The sequence below is a fragment of the Thermobia domestica genome, chromosome 6 (genome assembly GCF_964235325.1).
Source record: "Thermobia domestica chromosome 6, izTheDome1.hap1.1, whole genome shotgun sequence".
In the NCBI taxonomy this organism is placed as follows: Eukaryota; Metazoa; Arthropoda; class Insecta; order Zygentoma; family Lepismatidae; genus Thermobia; species Thermobia domestica.
Window position 1 is genome coordinate 297,894,432 of NC_137459.1, and position 19,748 is coordinate 297,914,179.

Sequence of the window (19,748 nt, forward strand, 5' to 3'; positions counted from 1 at the left end):
CAGAAACATATCACTATTGTGTCACCTTGCAGATTCCGGAGTAAATGTCACCGAAAGTAAACCATTATTGCAGAAGGTACATCATGGCTCTTTTCCACGCACACTTTTTGTACAACCTAAGAGTGGAACAGTATCGAGAAAATATTCAACAGCTAAATATATGCTGGCCATGGAAGCACAACGAGGACTCTACAGAAACATTCGGCGCCAAAAGGTCCCCATTCGAGGTTAGAAGCCTTACCTCTGGTACGTGGGATCCCTGGTTCGATACTCGGCCAAGTAAGATCGTGGGAACAACATTGTGACCGTGAGTTTTCCCGGGGTACTTCCATCTCCTCTCACATTCTCATTTTACCAATTCGTTCATTATCATTCACTTTGCCTTCATTATGTTTCCCTTAGCTCAAAGGGCATAATCGTGAAACGTTAAACTGGAACATTTTATTTATTTATTTTATCTTCGAGGTTATTAGTGAAAGTATCGCCTAAAATGCTTCGTGTAAAAGCGCTGACTGGCAGGCTAGGAGAATCCTAACACTCCGACGTGGCATAGGTCAGAGATTAAATGTGGCGCAATCCACTCTCAGCTACAACATTTCCAGGTGCCACATTGCTGAATACAAGACAAACTGAGCGGGAGACCCGGATTCGATTCTCGGTGGGAACTCATGTGATCTGAATCCCACGTCTAACTGTAAGTCCACGTCTGATGTAGCCTCGATGCTGAACGGGACAATAAACTCCAAATCAACTAACGAGATAACCTCTACTCTTATATCGTAGGTTGATCTAGCATATTTGAGACATAACCAATGAGTATTCCTTCTAATTTTGGGCAAAGTAGAAAATATTACGATGCAAAAGACTCTGAATCAGATTTTGTAAGATATCTTTATATGAACTCTGTATCCATAATGTTCAAACTTTGATTCGCTTTTACGTTATGGATCATTACATCACCCTCTCTTGTTATATTTAATATGTGTGTTCGATTATTCAAAAGTGAAGCTAGAATGTAATGTATATGGCATCCCACTTGCTTCAAATTCCTAAATTTCAAAAAGCTCAGACAGTTTTATTCCTATTCGCACCTTGCTCCCTGTTTTCGCCCTTCATTTGATTTTCTTTTCTTTTTGATGAGATCAATATAGTATGCCATACGAGTTAAACCGAACAAATCCGATCGAGATCAAACGTGTCCTTGTCTTGCTACATAAACCTGTGAAAAGTCATGTTCTGCAGACATTCGATTAGAGACGTATGGATGGTCAAATTTGCGTCATAATGTTGAAGTCAATAAACTGTACACCGAACTCATCCAATTGGGATCAAATTTCCCATGGTAGTACAGGCTTTTGATTCCCAAGTTGTGTGTGGTCAACTTTTGCGTTATAAAACAAAACTCAATATATCGAACTAATCCGATAAATATCAGACCTCGTATGATAGCAGACCCTGATCTGTTATATAAGCTTGTGAAATACTGTTGTGCAGGCTTTCGGTTTCCGAGTTATGGGCGATTAAATTTCGTGTCATATTTTAGAAAACATGAAATAACACATTTGACTTACCAGACCGAAATCAAATTTCGCATAGTTATAATCATGAAGGTGAGGAACATGTCAGAGGGTATGGTGGCAGGAAAGAGACCGAGAGAAAGGGCAGTTGATGGACGATATCAAAACAGAAAAATTGTACGGGAAAACAAAAGGTTAGTCGGAGACCGTGCTGCATGCAAGCTTCTCGGTTACATCAAGTGATCTGGCAATAATGGGCGAATACTAATAATGATGATGATGATAAGTACTTACCGAGAAGTAAAGTACCACACACTAGAGACCTGGGCGGGCCGACTCTGCTAGTTCTTTGCGCCGGGCCGGGCTTGGGCGGGCTGACACTGTTATTTGTTTGGGCCGGGCCGGGCTGGGGCCGACCAATTGCAATTCTTTAATAATTATTGACTTTCGTTAAACGATAATTGGAATAAAGCCAAACGTTGAAGAAGTGTGTCCGTGAAAAATGTTACAAAGAATGCAATAGCTATTTACAGTTTGTATTGCTAAGCGGCTCCACTTTCACTATAGAGGATTGCAGGCATTATGCGGGTAAATTAAGCTCTGACCTTGACCTTCACTGAATTCAAAATATAACAAGAAGGGATGGGAATGTTTTTCCTGTCGCTAAACAATATTGCCATCTTCACTTTATGCTAAAAATCAATTAAGTTAGATTTTTGTTACAGGGAATGGGGTTTTTGTTCTTTCGATGACAGGCAAAGTTCTAGGAGGCAATGGTACCATTCGGGAGGCAAGCGTCAGGTTGTGGACCAGAGTTTAGAAAATGTTTCTGAGGGTTAGGTCAAATTTAGTACTAAATTTTGAGAAAGATTGGGGCTCGAGCTAATTTTTAAAAAAAATTATCGGGCCGGCGTCGGGCCAAAAACTTTTAAAATTTATCGGGCCCGGGCCGGGATTGGGCCAAGAATTTTAAAAACTTATCGGGCCGGGCCGGGCTCCGGCCGAAAATCTCCAAAACTTTTCGGTCCCGGGCTGGGCCGGGCCTAGGTACGTTCGGGCTGGATTGGGCTCGGGCCGAAACATTCGGCCCGTGCAGGTCTTTACCACACACAAGCAGAATTTACCCTGCCCGAGCCCGGCCACCACAAATATTGAGTGAACTTCATTCCTTAGATGATGGGCTATTTAACACAGAATTTGTTTTTAAAAAATCCACCAGTAGACACCAGTAAGTGATACATACCTCGTACGTATATTATATATATATATACAGGGTGTTAATGAACTATGCCAACAAACTGTAAGAGCTGATTCCTCACATCAAAATAAGAGAAAAAGTTCATATGGACCAATGGCGAGAAATCCATAGTTTCAGGGCTAGGGCTATCCAAAACCACGAAAAAGCTAAATTTCAATGGGCTCTATTTCGAATACCAGAAACTGTGGATGGTGGTTCTTATCAGCATGCAGGAAGCCACGCACGGACAATCCAAAAGTACATATTTTGTCAATTTTTAATAGGTGTACAAGGGTATTCCCTACAGGGTGTAGTTCTCAGATATGCTCTCAATAAAGTCTTCAGATATACCCTGATTTCAAGGAGGGTCCAAAGTAGGCAGGACGATAGCTTTGGCAACAATGGACATCCAATGCTTCGGAGGGAAGTCGGAAGTGTTAGGAACTGGCAGCTCCATTTTTTTTTTTTTTTTGTGTGTGTGTGTGTGTGTGTGATGGGATGTATTTCGTCACGGTATATTTCACGTTTTCTCCATTTATAAGCGTGAAAGAAAACATTGCAGCATGCGTTTTCCCGAGTACGAGAGACCGTGCTGCTGACGATCCTTAACCATGGTAGAAATAAGACTAGGTAAGTCTATCAGCGAACGCGTTTGCGTCCTACTCGCGCAATGACGTCACCTTCGACACACGCTCGGGATAGGAGTTGCGTTGTCGTCTGCTTGCTCCCGTATATTCTCTTTGGAATCTCAATGTGAAATTACTGTTTTCTCCTGACTTCTAGGTGTCTATTAGCTATTCCTGATTTAGATGCCTATTATATAACTGGAATTTTATTCCCTCATGGGAATATATTTTATTTAAAAAAATGCAGATAAAAAGAAATGTAGGGTAAATCAAGTATTTCAATATATTCTTATTACATCCAAAAGAATCTAACTTTCATCTATGTATATCGAGACAAGTTTTGCCCACAACCTTAGAAGTATTGTCCGTCGGGTTTGCTTTTTTTTCTTAAGTGGTATTCCCAATAGGCCTAATCCATTTGCATTTACCGATCAGTTTTTTTTTTTTTTTTTTTTTTTTACTGACCTAATTCTTTCACTTCACCACTCATCATTTTCTTGTAAAATATTCTTTTGCGGAAAGAGTTTTTCAGTTTAGTTCATTTATACTTATGCATATTCTAATCGGAGAAATATGTTAAAACTTTCGGTTCACACTTATTATCAAATTCATTTTCTCACGTTTCACCTTTTGCCCTGCAACTTATTAATCCTTTATGATTTCGACCACACTTTAGCGTCACACAAAACTTCGAACTCTCGTCATTATCCCACTAAGTTTCACTTTCCTAAGGCATACTATTTCTATGCAATACACAAATGAAATTTATGCAAGAAGTGCACGGAGCCGATTCTTCTATTCTAGGGAAACAGTTTTGGGCTCGGGTTCCTTCTATTCGACTATTAAACATGGCGTTGTTGGATGCGTGTGGTGGTATCAGAAAGATCCGGGTCCCCTGAGCACAGCAGTGATGTCAGAAATCGGGCCAGGGCCCAGAAGTCCCAAAATTTGGGTCCCACAATTTTGGACTCAGGTTCTTTCTATTCGCCTATTAAACATGGAGTTGTTGGATGCGGGTGGTGGCGTTAGAAAAATTAGGGTCCCCTGAGCAAAGCAGTAATGTCAGAAATCTAGCCCGGGTCCCAAAGCCCCAGAAATCGGGCCCGAAGTTTTGGAATTTGTCGCAAACCTTTACTGTAGCTTAAATTCAATACCTGATTGCGCGAGATAAAAAACACCAATTCAGTTCTTAAAAAACAGCCATTTGAAAGATAAATATTCATCAAATATTTACGCTACATTGGTACAGATTAGGCGTCCTCGTTTTGCTGTGCAAGTTGGAATAGTATGTGATTTGCTTCTTTGTGGGAATTGTTGCGCATAACTAAAACTAAACTTGTTTTTACCGAGACGCAATCAACAGTTCTCTCTCATTTTCCCCTCGAGTGTTCACTCTGTTGCTGTCAGAAATCGAATATACATCATTCCAAACGTTTCCTTGTAGACGCTTTTTCAAACATAGTCCAAGCAAATATTTCTATCTGATTTAGCGAATTCTGTGTTTTTTACCGAGTTTAAAAAACAAGAGTTTCTGAATTTGGCCTGTATGTGTGTATGTTTGTATGCATGGCTGTACGCGATTATCTCGAGAACTGTTCGTCCCATTTCGATTCGGTTTTCACTAATCGAATAAGCTATTCCCAAGGAAGGTTTACCATATTTTTTTTTATAAAAGAAATATTTTATTTATTAATTTTTAAAAATCAAATAATTCCCACAACGCCTGAGAAAAGATCATCCTAAAATATGCTGCAACCAGAAATTCAAAGTAAGCCGAGTTGCACATAATCAAGTGGGTAAGGACCCTTTTTAGTCACCTTTCTTCGATCCCAATGATTTAACACTGGTGACGGAGGTTTAGGTCATTGACTGTATACATGCAACTCTTACTCAACTTGCACGTTTTCTATGATCGGTCGCCCACTGTCAGAAGTACACCCTGTTTCAAAAAGAATATACGTGTTACGAAGAATTATTTGTCCAAACTATCGATCGCTGCGCCTCGGCTTGGCTATTGGAGAAACGAATACATAGTCTAGTTTATATTAATAGCCGCTAGATGTCAGTTGTCTTCTGTTTTGCTTGGTAACCGTCATATGTTTAAAATGGCTACTCCGCAGCAGAAATCATTTTGTGTTCTCGAGTTTGCGAAGTGCAATTCCGTGATTACAGTGCAAAGACGTTTCAGGTTGAGGTACCAAATTGATCCTCCGAATGGGTGGAACATTCGCAGATGGTATCGACAGTTTGTAGATACAGGATGTGTATCTAAAGGAAAGATTCCTGGCCGCCCTCGTGTTCTTGAAGAAAATGTTGCACGAATTCAAACTGCTTTCCAACGTAGTCCTTAAAAATCAACTCGTCGTGCCAGTCAGGAGTTACAAGTGCCGACAATAACAATTTGGCGTGTTTTGAGACGTCGGTTGGCTATGAAGTCGTACAAGTTACAGCTGTTACAAGCTCTGCGTCCTGATGAGTGATGAAAAACGCAAACGTGTGGCATTTTGTAACGAGATTCTGGATGCTATTGACAATGATAACACTTTTGCACAACGCATCGTGTTTTGTGATGAAGCGACTTTCCGTGTTAGTGGTCAGGTAAACAAACAAAGTGTTCGAATTTGGAGCCTAAAGAACCCACAGGCAGTCACTGAACACGTACGAGATTCGCACAAAGTCAATGTGTTTTGTGCGATATCCCGATCATCTGTTTACGGCCCATTCTTATTTAATGGAAACACGGTTAACAGTCAGCAGTATCTCGCTATGTTACAAAACTGGTTGTTTCCGAGGCTGCACGAAAACATTTTTCAACAAGACGGGGCACTACTCACTGGAGTCGCCAAGTGCGTGAATATCTGAATGAAACTCTACCAAACCGTTGGATTGGTCGTCAAGGAGCTGGCGACTTCGTATGTCTCTTCTGGCCTCCACGATCACCGGATTTACAACCCTGCCACTTCTTCCTGTGGGGTTTCGTTAAAGACAACGTTTATGTACCACCACTCCTACAGAACCTGAAAGAGTTGAAGAATCGAATCCGTACTGCAATAACATCAGTGACGCAGGACATGTTTGCCCAAGTATAGAGGAGGAATTTGGGTATCGGTGTGATATTGTTCATGTCGCTGATGGAGGACATATTGAACATTGTAATTTGAACTTTGAACTGTAATTTGAACTTGAGAGGTTCGTAAATATGTGTGTGAAATTTCATATTCGTATGTCCTAAAGTTTAATAAATATACGAATTCGAAATACGTATATATTCTTTTTGAAACAGGGATCTTTGAGATCGAAATTTCCAGAACGAAACCATCTGTTTTACTGACTGTTGTGTCTATGTCTCCTGTTTGAAGTGTCTAAATGTCCGCAGCCTACTAAAAGCAAACGTATAGGGAGTCACGATGGCCATTCGTAGAGGCTTAAAAATCTGGTTAAGAGTCGGACGTTTGATCTCAGGCCGAGAGTTTGTGACGGACGACATTGAGAGAGGCAAATTCAAATGTAGAAACAGCGAATGATACATTCACGTATGAGAGCTTAGAATTGGAGAAACAAATGATCGGACACCATCCACATTCTGAGGGGAAAAAAATTGTGATTTTCTGAAGCATAATAAGAATCATAGGTTCTCAGTAAAACATGTGAGCATCACACCCGCAGTTGTCGAATTAAGGTGAAGAACTCTTTCTTTGAAGTATCAGAGGACTGCGCAATGAAAAAAAATCTTAATATAAAGAGAATGAACAATTGAAAAATTCACAATTTTCGGAGACGAGTTTTGAACCAACAACCTTTTAGTTCTGAAGCTACGACGTTAACCACTCACCCACGGTGAAGATTACTTGAAAAATCATGTTTTTCTTGCTTATCTCGAGAATGTCCACACTTTCAAGCCAAATTGAAAATACACTCCTATTTCTATTAGGAATAGTTGTGTGTTATACATAAGCAAACAGGCATTGGAGTGTGCCGGAAAAAATGTTTGAGATGCATGCCTACGAGAAAGTTCAGCGTCTAAAATATTGCAAGGCCTCACAAGCAAACGTTCTCATCAACAATGGTGATCTAAACTTTGTCCTATATATAGGTATAGGTAGAGTGTCAATAAAAAGTGTGTCCAGAATCGAATCGACGCCCACTACCGGTTTGTATTACAAAACTTTTCACTATAAAAGTATTTTACAAAATACTGTACAAATAATTTCTCTAGTATACAAGGTTAGTTATAGGTAGTCATTGACCTAAGGTTGCAGACAGGATTTCTACAGAGCCCCGTAGCAGGCTAAGCCAGGAGATAGGCGTAGTCCCGTAGCAGACTAGAGGCCTGGGGTTAGATTATTCCCAATGTTCCGTGGCAAACAGTAGGAGGGTCACCAGAAAACTGGTACAGAATTCAGACTTCAGACTTATCTTGGCGTTGCTTTTCTTGGTAGAAGTTTCGGGCTTGGGCCCATGCCTTCCATTTCTGTTGTTGCGTGACGTTGTTGTTGTTTGTAGCATCTGTGTTGCTAGGGACGCAACTGTCGCGCTCCTGGTGTGGTCGTCATCTGGTGTGCGGGGTTAGGATTTCTTCATGGAGGACGAGGCATCCTATGGCAGTGTCGTTTTGGGTTGGAGTGCCCTAAACGTGCGATTTCGGGGTTGGCGGAGGTGGTGGTGTTTCTCCAGAAGTTGATTGCCTGTCTTGTTCTCACCTTTTGGAGCAGTGGAAGGGAGAGGTCTTCATGTAATTGTGTGACCCTGGTGTACTTGGAATGACCCGTGATTACTCTGGCGGCTTTGTTCTGGGTCGTTTGCAGTGGTCATAGGTGGGTTTTGGCTGCGTGCTGCCATGCGTTGTGTGCGTACAGCATGATGGAGCGGAGGCAGGTGATGTAGACATGTCTCTTTGTTTCCAGAGGTAGCGAAGGAGACAGTAATAGTGGTAGGAGTGCCCTGAATCGCTGTAGGTCTCTATTCGTCACTGCCTGGAGGTGTTGGGCGAAAGTTAATCTTCTGTCGAGGATGACTCCCAAGTATTTCGCTGCTTCCTTGAGAGTCAGTGCTGTCCCATCCATTGTGAGGCGGATGTTCTCTTTACGTTTGGCCCTAGTGAAGTCTACTACTGCTGTCTTTGTGGCGTTGATTTTTATCCTCCAGTTTATCGTCCAGTCGTGCAGGAGCTGAATGTGCCTTTGAAGTTGGAGTGTGGCGTATCGCAGGTTGGAATGGCTGGCGAACACTGCGGTGTCGTCTGCGAAGGTGGCCATTATTGTGTTTAGAGTGGGTAGAATGTCGGCTGATTCTGCATACAGAAGGGGTGATTTGCAGGAGCCTTGGGGAACTCCTGCATTTCCTCTTCTAGGTGGTGTGACGTAGCCTGCGTGTGCGACTCGGAAGATCCTGTCTGATAGGTACGATTTGATTATTCGTATCTTATATTGTGGGAAGGCCCATTGAAGAAACTTGTGGATTAGGCCTTCATGCCACACCTTGTCAAAAGCTTTCTCTATGTCGAGGAAGAGACCCAAGGTGTGGTCTCCGTCATTAAATCTGATGGTGATGATTTCTGCTGCCCTCACTAGCTGGTGTTCTGCACAGTGTCCTGAGCGAAACCTAAACTGGTGGTCGGGGATGATGCTGTGTTCTTCTGTATGTTGTTGTAATCTTCTGTGTAGAATTCTCTCAAACACCTTGCTAGTGTGGGAGAGTAGACTGATGGGTCTGTACCCGGTTGGGTTTGAGCGTGGGGCTCCTGGTTTCGGGATCATCACTATCCTAGCTTCTTTCCAGGCCGATGGGTAGTGTCCTGTATGCAGTATTGCGTTGAAGATCCGACTTAGTAGGACGAGGGCTTTGCGGGGTGCGTTTCGAAGTGCGGAGGGTGGAATTTTGTCAGGGCCAGGTGCTCGATGGGGGTGTAGTTTTCTGACGACTGCCTGGATCTCTCTGGGCGTGGTGCGGTCTTCTGGGGGGAGGGGGTCGGTCAGTGGAATGTGGTTATTACTGTGGTGCACTGCTCGGAGGATGGTCACTGGGGGGAGAGCTTGGTTCGGTTGGAGTGTTTCCTCTAGTGTAGTGGCAAACAGCTCTGCTTGATCTTCTGGCTTGTGTAAGAGTCCTTGGGGCCCTTGCAGGGGGAAGATCCTCGTTCCGGATTGAGGTCGGTAGATGTGTTTGACCAATCTCCAGAATTCCGAGTTCGGAGTTGTCATTGCACTTAGTTTCTGGTTCCACTGCTGAATCTTCAATCTTTGGAGCCGTTTGCGTACTCTGGTGACGAGGTTGTCCCATAATGTTTTGTAGCTTGGGTGTCTGGTTGTGTGCCACTTCTTGCGGGCCCATCGCTTGAAGTGGATCAGCACTGTAGTTCGAAGTTCGTCTGGTGTGGTGGGAGGAGTAGTGGTGGTTGAGGTGGTGGTGGCCAGTTTGAACACAGACATCATGGAGGCTGTGATGGAATTTACCGCTGCATCAATGTCTTCTGGGGTGGTGACAGCCATTCTTGTGTCTACGAGTTGGGAAAGTGTTTGCTTGTACTCGTCCCAATCGGTGATACTGACGGTGGGGAGCCGGGAAGCTGGGAGGTGGTGGCTAACTGAGAGGGTTTGTAGCACCGGGACATGATCGGACGCTAGTGCTCGGATGGAGTGGGGTCCATCGAGAATTGCGATGTTGCTGGTGAGGATCATGTCCAGTACGTCAGGTGCGCCTCCGTTGGTAGGGTAGTGCCTGGGCTCTGGGGGAGCCGATGGTGTCAAGTCGATTCGTTGTAGGGCCTGGTGGAGTGCATTGCCGCCGACGTTGGACACTCTGGGAGGGGCCAGAAGCCCGTCGTCTGCAGGTGATTGTAGATCCATCTGGTGTGAAACCCTCTTGCCAAACCACGTGGTGGTGTTTGTAAACACTGGCGTGTATAATTGTTTATTCACTACATTACAATATATATATATATATATATATATATATATATATATATTCTTAAAGTACTAACCGAGATTAGTAAAAAAAAAAATACGAAATCTGAAGGGAGACAACAAAGGGTATAAGAGTTTGAATGGGTCTAAAGCTAACATTGTAATCTAGAAAAATCTTATTTTCACGTTAGCGTCTAACTTCTACAACCTTCATTTGCTGGTCTAGCGGCTAGCGTTCAGTGGTTTTGGTGTAGTACAAGGTATGATTCTAGGTGGGAGAGTACAAAAATTCAATTTCACAAACTTTCGCTTTCGTTAAAGAACTTGCAGAAAACAAATCCTTTTCTGTGTATCATTTGTGTTACCTTTCCAAAGTTAATAAGAATGGTGCACGCTGAAAGTGTCGGATGCGGTACGAAGAGGATAGGCAATGTGCGATACGAATCGTACCAGCCGTACTTTCACACATCAATCTTTCTCAATTATTGCCACGATAAAGCGAATGCGGTATCTATGATTAATGGCCACAAAAGGCAATTCCAATACGTACATTCTGAAACTCGAACCACCGAAAGAAGTCTTTGCAAGAACTATATGAAGATTTATCAGGCTCGCAAATGGCAAGTTAACCCTGAAACAGTGCAAGGTGACCAAATTCCAGCGGATGTTTATAGAAACTTGCTGTCCCATGTTCCCATGGAGATCAGCCATAATGACAACAATGACGACTCGGACAACAGCGATAATATCGTACTGGGAGACGGAGGACCACAATGAATGTGGACAAGAGCCTGAGACAAAATAAGACGATAGCTCTGGGGATTAGCAATCTGCTCAGTCCATTCCTAAACCACTTGAACCTTAGGTGGGTGATTTCTTGCACTGCCGCAAAGGTAGATCTGGTTATGCATCATGCACATTAGGATGCTATGGTTCCAAACACGCGCGAAAAGGTCACAGTTTGCAAAATCCTACCAATGCTGCTTCTTGTCAGCTATCGCTTCCTTGTACACTCATGTCCAAAATAATAGTCGCAAATCTATATAACTGTCATCTTATAAGAATATAATTTGATAATGATTTTGCAGGGTACTTTTAATACTGATACTATGTGTATAATCGGCATATGTATATTTGTGGTAAATTTCATAGGAAAAGAATTATAAATACGAAAATTAGAATAAGTAAAACAAAATGTTGCTAAATGTACAAGAAAGATTTATTTTCATTTCCTGGTTCTTATTTACTGCTCTTTTGACATGAAATTTACCACACACATGTCTTTGTCCATTACAAACATACTAACATTATAAGAAATACCGGGCGAATTCATTATTAAATTATATTCCTACAACACATTTATAGATATGCGACAATAATTTTGGACATGAGTGTACCTCAAGATTTGCTCATCTGTTTCTCGCACATGAGTACCATGAACCAGAGGCAACTGATTCTTGGTTCGAATTCTGTCTTGAGCGACCAACTCAACGTCTGGCCTTGAACGAACTCCGTCGCTATTACGTCTTATATTTGCAAGCCGGTGGAAGCAAGTACCTCATCGAAGTTGATCCCTTGGATCTCATGGACGATGAAACTTGTGAGATCTGGTTTGGTTACAAAAGGACAAGTTTCAGGATATCTTATAACATGTCGCCCCTCCCTTCACCCACCACAAACTAGCCGTGCACCTATGCTAGATCAGAACTGCCCTCGCCAACAGAAACATCGGCTCTCTGGTGGGCTTGAAGGGTTGAGAATTTCGTGTGACAATCGCTACGATCCGCGAAGTGATGGTGAAGCTATACAATACACCTACTCGAGCCACATTACTTGGCCAAATCAGATCACTGCTCAACTTCGGTTTCAAATCAGCGAACGTCGGCTACTGGGCATTGCAAATTGTGCTTACCGAGAATGCGAACTCGAAAAACTATCTTGCAGCGCAAAACCTGGTCTGTGCAGAAGAACCGCTTATACAAGTTTATGGCGCTGGTCTTCTCAAACAGCCGACTGGTGGCTTTGATGTCCTTACCTTGCAACCCAGAATGATGCCCCAATTCTCAATAATAATTTCCAGAATAACCAACTGCCTTTCATACAAGCGGGCGATACACTGGTGGCAGACCGTGGCTTTCGGGATGCCAGGACTAATGTGGAGTCAAATGGCATCCCTTTTTATATTCCGAAGAGCAGGAGCCCTGGAGGTGCTCAGCAGTCGACTGAGCAAGTCAATTGGTCAAGATGAGTCACCAAGGTGACATTCGTTATCGAGCAGTCCTTTGGCTATTTCGCTACTTGGCTATCCCAGTTCGCAACATATCGGTGACAAATGACTTTCAGGTGCTCGAAATGGCTTGCACACTGCTCAATAAGTTTATCCCGACGAGCAACGCTAACCAGAACAATCCAGTTGTGGACGAACGTCTACTGGGATCACATGAGAACGGAGAATAAAATATGCAGGTTGGTTGGTGAGATCTTGACCCCATTAAATCTTACGTGGAGGAAAGCACTTGGTTACGTGCGTATCCCAGTTGCCAATATCGCCACAACCTTTCCGAGTCTCAGTAAACACGATCTCCGTCTCATTGTCTGTCGCTCCTATCAAGTAGACAACGTGATCTCATACTTCGAGACTGCAACCAATGCTGGCATAGATGATAAGACTGCAATGCCTCTATGATCTGCGAGGTATAGGGCCAAATGAATATCGATTACTGTGCGTTAGCATCGAAATCGATCAAGCCAATGTCATTCTCGTGAAGAGCAACCTACAATCGCGATACTCTGGCTAAAACAAACCATGAAAAGTTTTTCTGCTGTTCCCTTCGGACACCGCCCTTGCTGCAATTGATAGAGTGGCCCAGTATTGATGTAATATTGTAACAGTGGTGAAAGAACTGAGGGATGCTGTAGGCACACCATGACTGCACTTTGGTATATGTGCCTATATCAAAATTCGAGATCGCCCATGTATGCATATATCAGATTAAGCAAGTGCTGCCGCGGCTGTGTTCACTCGCTAATTTCGACACTACTGAACCACCCACTTTACTTCGAATTGGTTTGTCAAACGCAGCGCTGCACGCGTTCCGTGCCCGAGTCCATAATTGATGTTAGCTGCCACTGCACCGAGCCCAAATCTTCGGAACCTATTTCTGAGGCTTCAGTGTCCAGGCCTGACTTCTGACATCATCATAAAACTAAAATAAAATCTTAATTGTCTTACGACCAGATAATATCCTGTAGATTTTGTGGAGAATACGGGACAAAACGGGGTACTCAGAAAACGAACACGATGTTGTCAGACAAACTCACTTAGCCTGGGTTCGAATTTGGGACTCCTTGAAACAGAGGTGAACGTTGTACTACTGAGAAACCGTATACTCTTCCCCAGCAGCAGGCAAGAGACTGCTGGCAAGGGAGCTGATAACATAAAAAAACAACAAAACCGGCTATATAAAAAGTCGAATACGGCTGTCTTAAGCACTCAATCACGTTGGAAGTCAATAGCAAATTAAATTTCGAAGCAGGTAATGATCTAAAAAAGAAAGAAAGAAAGAAAATGCTAGAGAAATGCAGAAACAATCGGTCCACAGACTTTCAAATATGCAAAGATAGATGTGTAAAATGAGTCCCCCGCACCACCATAGCGATAGATTTAGAGATGAGCACCAGAAACTTTATTCTTTGTACTTCTCTCAGTGGTATTGTAAAGATTTTTTTTAAATGGAAGGGACGAAATGAACAATGTCATACAGAAGGTGTTGAAACTTTTGAACTCATTACACAGTTACCATTGACGAACGTAGTGCTGCCTATGACAGATGAATACTTCTCAAATTATTGAGGTTATCATGCCAGCTGCGACGACACGGGCAATGGAGTCCTAAGTGTTGTGATAAATGCTTCGTGTACGAAATATTTAGTCTCTTCCCACAAACAAACAAAAAATGGTTTTGTCGGGCAAGCGTGGTTGCTAAGGCATGGGTCCACAATGACATATCCAAGAGTTGATGAATATTTCATTCGGGAAGTTATTGACATTCACGTCAGAATATGAAGGAGTGTCGTCGTGTTCAAACACAGACGCTGCCGAATTGATAATTTCACATTGACTGTCCAGCAAGGCGTTACGTTGGAATATAAATTAACTGTCTCCAGAATGACGGGTAGAAAACAAATACGGACTAACTATGAGGTTCTGTAGTATACTACGCGATCTGTGCTGATGGTGTTGCAAAAGAGTACCGTGCGGATTTTCAATATTCTACACACGAGTGTTGTGCCTCTTGACCATGTCGGTCCTATAGTCTAGGAGCAATATTACTGACGACTGTTGCACAGAGGTGTATCGAGAATTTCTCTTCAAATCTTGTTTCCTACATGTCTAACAATAGTTTTTAGCTTGGGGACGCGTTTCTGGAGGTTTGTCTCAATATGACCGACCACCTAAAGTGCAATTTTGGTGGAAAATAGCCTATATCTCCGAAACTATCACTTTTAGCTCAAAGTTTCAAAGGCCAAAAACTGATCAGTATAAATTTTTGTGTAATATACAAGCAGTTTTCAAAGAAAAATACTAGTTTTAGAGGTTATAAAAGCTTTATTAACGAAAATACTGTATCCTTTGCAACATTAAGAAAATATGTATGTTTTGATAACTTATACAATCTTAAACGTAGTAGTGTAAGCAGCAAAAGCTATAAATGGTTATTAGTAAGGACTAACCTCATCATACGTACATAATATAATACAGGCTGATTCCAAACGTTGTGGCACTTTGAAAGTTCTCAAGTACAGAATCTGGAACAGATTATTACGTTCTTCGTACATATACAAATGCACAAGACTGACAAATAAAAATGTGAGGGAAGTCAAGAGAAAGTTGTTCTGCCATCATATGAGGAATCCACCCTGCTTCAAGTTCTACTTATCCATATTCACTAAGATCGGTTAGCTTGTAAATATGTCTTTCGATATGTAGTACTCTACCAGATGATTGGCGAAAGCATTGAGGTCTAAAGTTTTTATTTGATTGTATAGCTTGCTTGATTATGCCTTGCAATGCTACAGCTGCTTTCGTCCGGGGAATTCCTATAATACCACCCAGCCCTATAGTTGCTTTTATGCAGCACATATCCAAATCCTGATCCATAATTACACTGCTGAACTTCTTTTTTCCATGTTGAACAATAACTTCGTATCTTTTTAAAGGTTCTATTGCATCAGGAAGTTTCAAACAGTCTTCATAGTAAATTGAGTCTTGCGCAATTGAATTTACCAAAGGTAAGGCTCTGCCGAATGCAGATAAATGGATATCTCAGTTCCCCTCTCTACCAGCTCTGTTGATGTCTCTCAATATTGGGAATAACATGATTAGGGAAACGTTCCAATAACGAAAACATTTGGACTTTTCTTCACCTTGTTTGATAAAGGTAAGAAAATCAGTATGGAAGTCCTGTAGAAGACAATCTTCAATTTTCTTCATCGCATTACTACGATCTTAGTCATTACATAAAGTTTCCAGAATTTTTAATTGATCAAAGACTGGCTGGTGTTTCTCATTTTCAAATTTCACGAAAATCTGTTGAAACTGGATTCTTTGTACAGCTTCTGCTATTATGTTCATGGCATGAACTGCTCTATAGTAATAATTACCTTAACCACTTTAGGACAAATACTTTAGTCTCCACTAATGCTTCAAAGATTCCACTATCTTTGAAATATAGGATCTAGCTCAAGACAGTTTATTAAGATTTTAGTTGTATGAAACGAAACTAGTTAAAGAAACATATATACAACCTTATCAGGGAACTGCAACTGTAGTTTCTCGGCTACATGGCATACTCCTTCATCACTGCATAGGGCTCCACTCTCTTGATTTATCTGTATCAATACATCCTGAAAATCTACCATAGTTGTGTATATAGACGTTTGATTGGTGGTCGGAAAAGGAAGAATGGAAACAGATGCTTAAATACTTTCCCGGAGCTTCTTTTGACTAATAAGTTAAAAGAGCTCCACGAAGTCTCACAGCTATTATCTCGAAAACTGTAATATACAAGTCACAATTTGATTTTTAAAAAAAATCATGCCATTGATCATGTAAGATCTATTTCTGATATTGAAAGTGATGTTTGCGTGCCTGACGTAGTTACTGGACGGAAATTATGATCAATGTTCCCTCGTACTTAAGTTTGATAAATGGCACGAGCTTTTGATAGCTCAAAACATCATTCAACTTTTGTTGTATTTATTAAATGTAAAACTATCCAAACTAAGCTCTGAATTACTGTATTATGGTGAACGTACGGAAATAGTACTAGAGCTGTGTCATGCGAGCTAACAATACATGATTTTGTATCCTCTTGTTGGTCAAAGTTATCCATAGCTGCTCGAAGCGGAATACCTCTGGCTAAGTGTGTTGGCAATAGGAACGGTAATTCACCGTTAGTTCCACAGCTCTTGCTGCAAAGGAATGGTTCATTTTTTGAACAGTGTCATAGATACTGCATAAACCAACGTGGTTCAAAGTTCAAAGATGTTATTGAAGTTTTAGATTTATCTGTTTATGAATTGCTTGTGCTCTAGAGACATGGAACGGAGTTTTCTTGGGGCCGTTGTGGAATATGAAGTACAGTATCTGAAAAAATGTATCACTTTCTCTCACTGTTCTTGTCAACTTGATTTGATAATAACCCCATCATGTGCTTAAAAAAGTTATCCCAAAGCGTAGACCTGTTATTTTCAAAGAGCGAAAGGCTTTTTTCTAAGTTTTCGGTATCTCATAATTTATTGTCGAGATTAAAGTAATAGAATTTGAGCTCATTTGTTAATTACTCAGAAGCATCATTTAAATTGTTAGTTGAAAACAATTTCTGAACAATTTTGGGCGTAATTATTTTGGAGAAGAATACAATCTGGGACTTCGATCGTTCTTTTGGATATGCAAATGATATACTTTCACCAAAATGCCTCATGAGAAGTGTTTGCATTTTCTATTTAAAAGTTTATTTTCCAGCTGACATTTTGAATTCATAAAAGGAGTAATTTCAGATAGTTCATATCAGTTTTGGGAAAAGTCTAGATTATCTAAAATTTTTGAATCCCTTCTGTAATTGAGCTGCTGTTAGACAGAATTTCAAATTGCTCAGCACTTCTTGTGTATTTTAATAAGTAACTGCTCATGGAGGAAGAGTGGTATATAACGTCTATTGCATATACGTATTAACATCACCAGTATATTTGACCTTGAAGATGCCTCATCTTGAAAGTATCGTGTAGCTAATAAAATTTATCTGTCCTTTCCTTCTCACAGATCCGATATAGTTTAGGATCACCTTGATATTGCGCATGCAGATATTTTTATAGCAAAGATGATAATACACTTCTCTATGTTCTAATGTTCTTTTTTTAAATTCGGTATCGTCACAGTAGTTAAAGGCTTCAATTAATTTCTATCTATCATTTACAGTCTCATGTGTTTTCTTCTGGCTTCGTCTTTACATATAACAGATACTTCAAAACTAATGTTTTTCTTCTGTTGCTTTGGTGCTGGAGCAAGTTGTACTCCTTTCATGATCTTTCTTTATCTATTTACAGATGCAGCTTTCTAAAATTCTAAAATATAAAACAAATCAAATACGTAATCTCACGTATTTAGTTTTCGTACCAAGTTTAATTAATGGTTTCAAATATATATATATTCATTGCCAATTAAAACGCTATGCTATTCATGCAAAAAAAAAAAAAAAAATGGTGTATCCAATTTAAGATCATGTGCTGATCAATGTTGGTCTTTTGAAATTTTGAGCTAAAAGCAACGGTTTCGAAGATATATAATAGGCTATTTTCTACTAACGTTGCACTTTCGGTGGTCGGTCATATTGACGACCATATTGGGAAAGATATCCCCATACCAGAAACGCGTACCCAAGCTAAAAGTTATTGTTAGACAGATAGGAAACAAGTTTTGAGAAGAAATTCTCTATACACCTCCGTGCAACAGTCGTCAGTAATATGGCTCCTTCGCTACTAGTAAATATTGCCGCCCTCAGTCCACAACACAGGCCTAGAAAGTGCGGCATAGCGTCTACTTGCTGCAGAAATAAATGGCAAAATGCCTGACGACGGGGAAGTCTTTCTACAATAAATTCAGTGTACAAAATTTAAATGGGTGCACTTCGTCACCGAGGACGTACAACCCACTGGCATACCGAGTGCATATCAAACGGCCTACAACACATATGTTCATATCAGAACATGCCTTATCAAAGTAGGTAATTACATACTCGTCAAAGTGATCCGTAAGCACAGTACGAGATCGTCCATGTTTTTTGAAGGAGATCATCAATTATCTGTAAACAGATATGATTCGGAAACTGTTCACTTTAAAGAATACTAGCTTCCCGGTCATTCTCTCGTGCCTAAGAAGGTGCATATCATTCAGCTCAGAGACAGACTAGTCAGCATTCCTGATTAACTACAGTAGGTATGCCTATTTTACAAAAGGATATCCAGAGGTAAGCAAAACTATCACTATCAACAGGGGATCACTGGCTAACTGTTGTTTTACTTTTCTCATAAACTGAATAAAAAGGTGCTGACTATTACATATTAACAACATCGAAGCAATTAAACCACACTACTATAAGAACTATCTGCTGCGAAGACACAACCTTTGAGAGGAAGATCTGCTAGTGTTTCGGTGATATTTAGAGACTTACATTGTAAAGTGGTCCTAGTGCATGTCTTTCGAAGTACAGCTCTGGGAGAATTTTTCACTCCCGGAGCCATAGCTACAGCCTTATTAAGAGAAAAAGCAGAGCAGATACAGCAAGTTTTATCTGTTTGTAGCAGCATTGCAGAAAATAAAACCAATATGTTTCTCAAATAGCATTATTGTATTGTGTTTTACTTCCAAAGGTTACGCTGCAGAGGCTAAGAAGGTTTGATTCACAAACGCGACGATAATGAAAACAATTGTGCCGAGGGTCAGAACTGAAGCTACAGAATACGGAGCTACTGCTTAACGTTGGATTCGAGTGAAAATTTGTATCGAAGGCAAAACCACATCAGGAGTATCAGATGTATAAAAGATGAGCACTTTAGCTACTTGACGATGGAACAGGATGGGACACGATCCAAGATCTGTCGGATTGCACTAGCCAGTCTAAAGCCTTAATACCATAAAACCTAGAGAACTTGATCGAACTGTGAGTAATCTTTGTTATGCTGAATCCAGTATGATTCATTACTTCATTTCTGACAAATAAACGTTCTCACCAGCAATCGGGGATGTCGACATGGTATATTCGTAACGCACTAACCGAGATTAGTAAAAATACGAAATCTAACCGGCCGACATTAAAGGTTATAGAAGAATAGTCTAAAGCTAACGTTGTGATCTATGGAAAATCTTATTTGCACGTTAGTCCTCAACTTCTACAAGCCCTCCTCG

General features: G+C 41.0%; 1 protein-coding gene across 2 annotated transcripts in view; it reads right to left on the bottom strand.

Annotated features, from left to right (window-relative positions):
* LanB1 (laminin subunit beta-1) overlaps positions 1-19,748 on the bottom strand; it is a 396,592-nt gene that overhangs the window by 171,200 nt on the left and 205,644 nt on the right. The gene's annotated exons all lie outside the window — the stretch shown is intronic.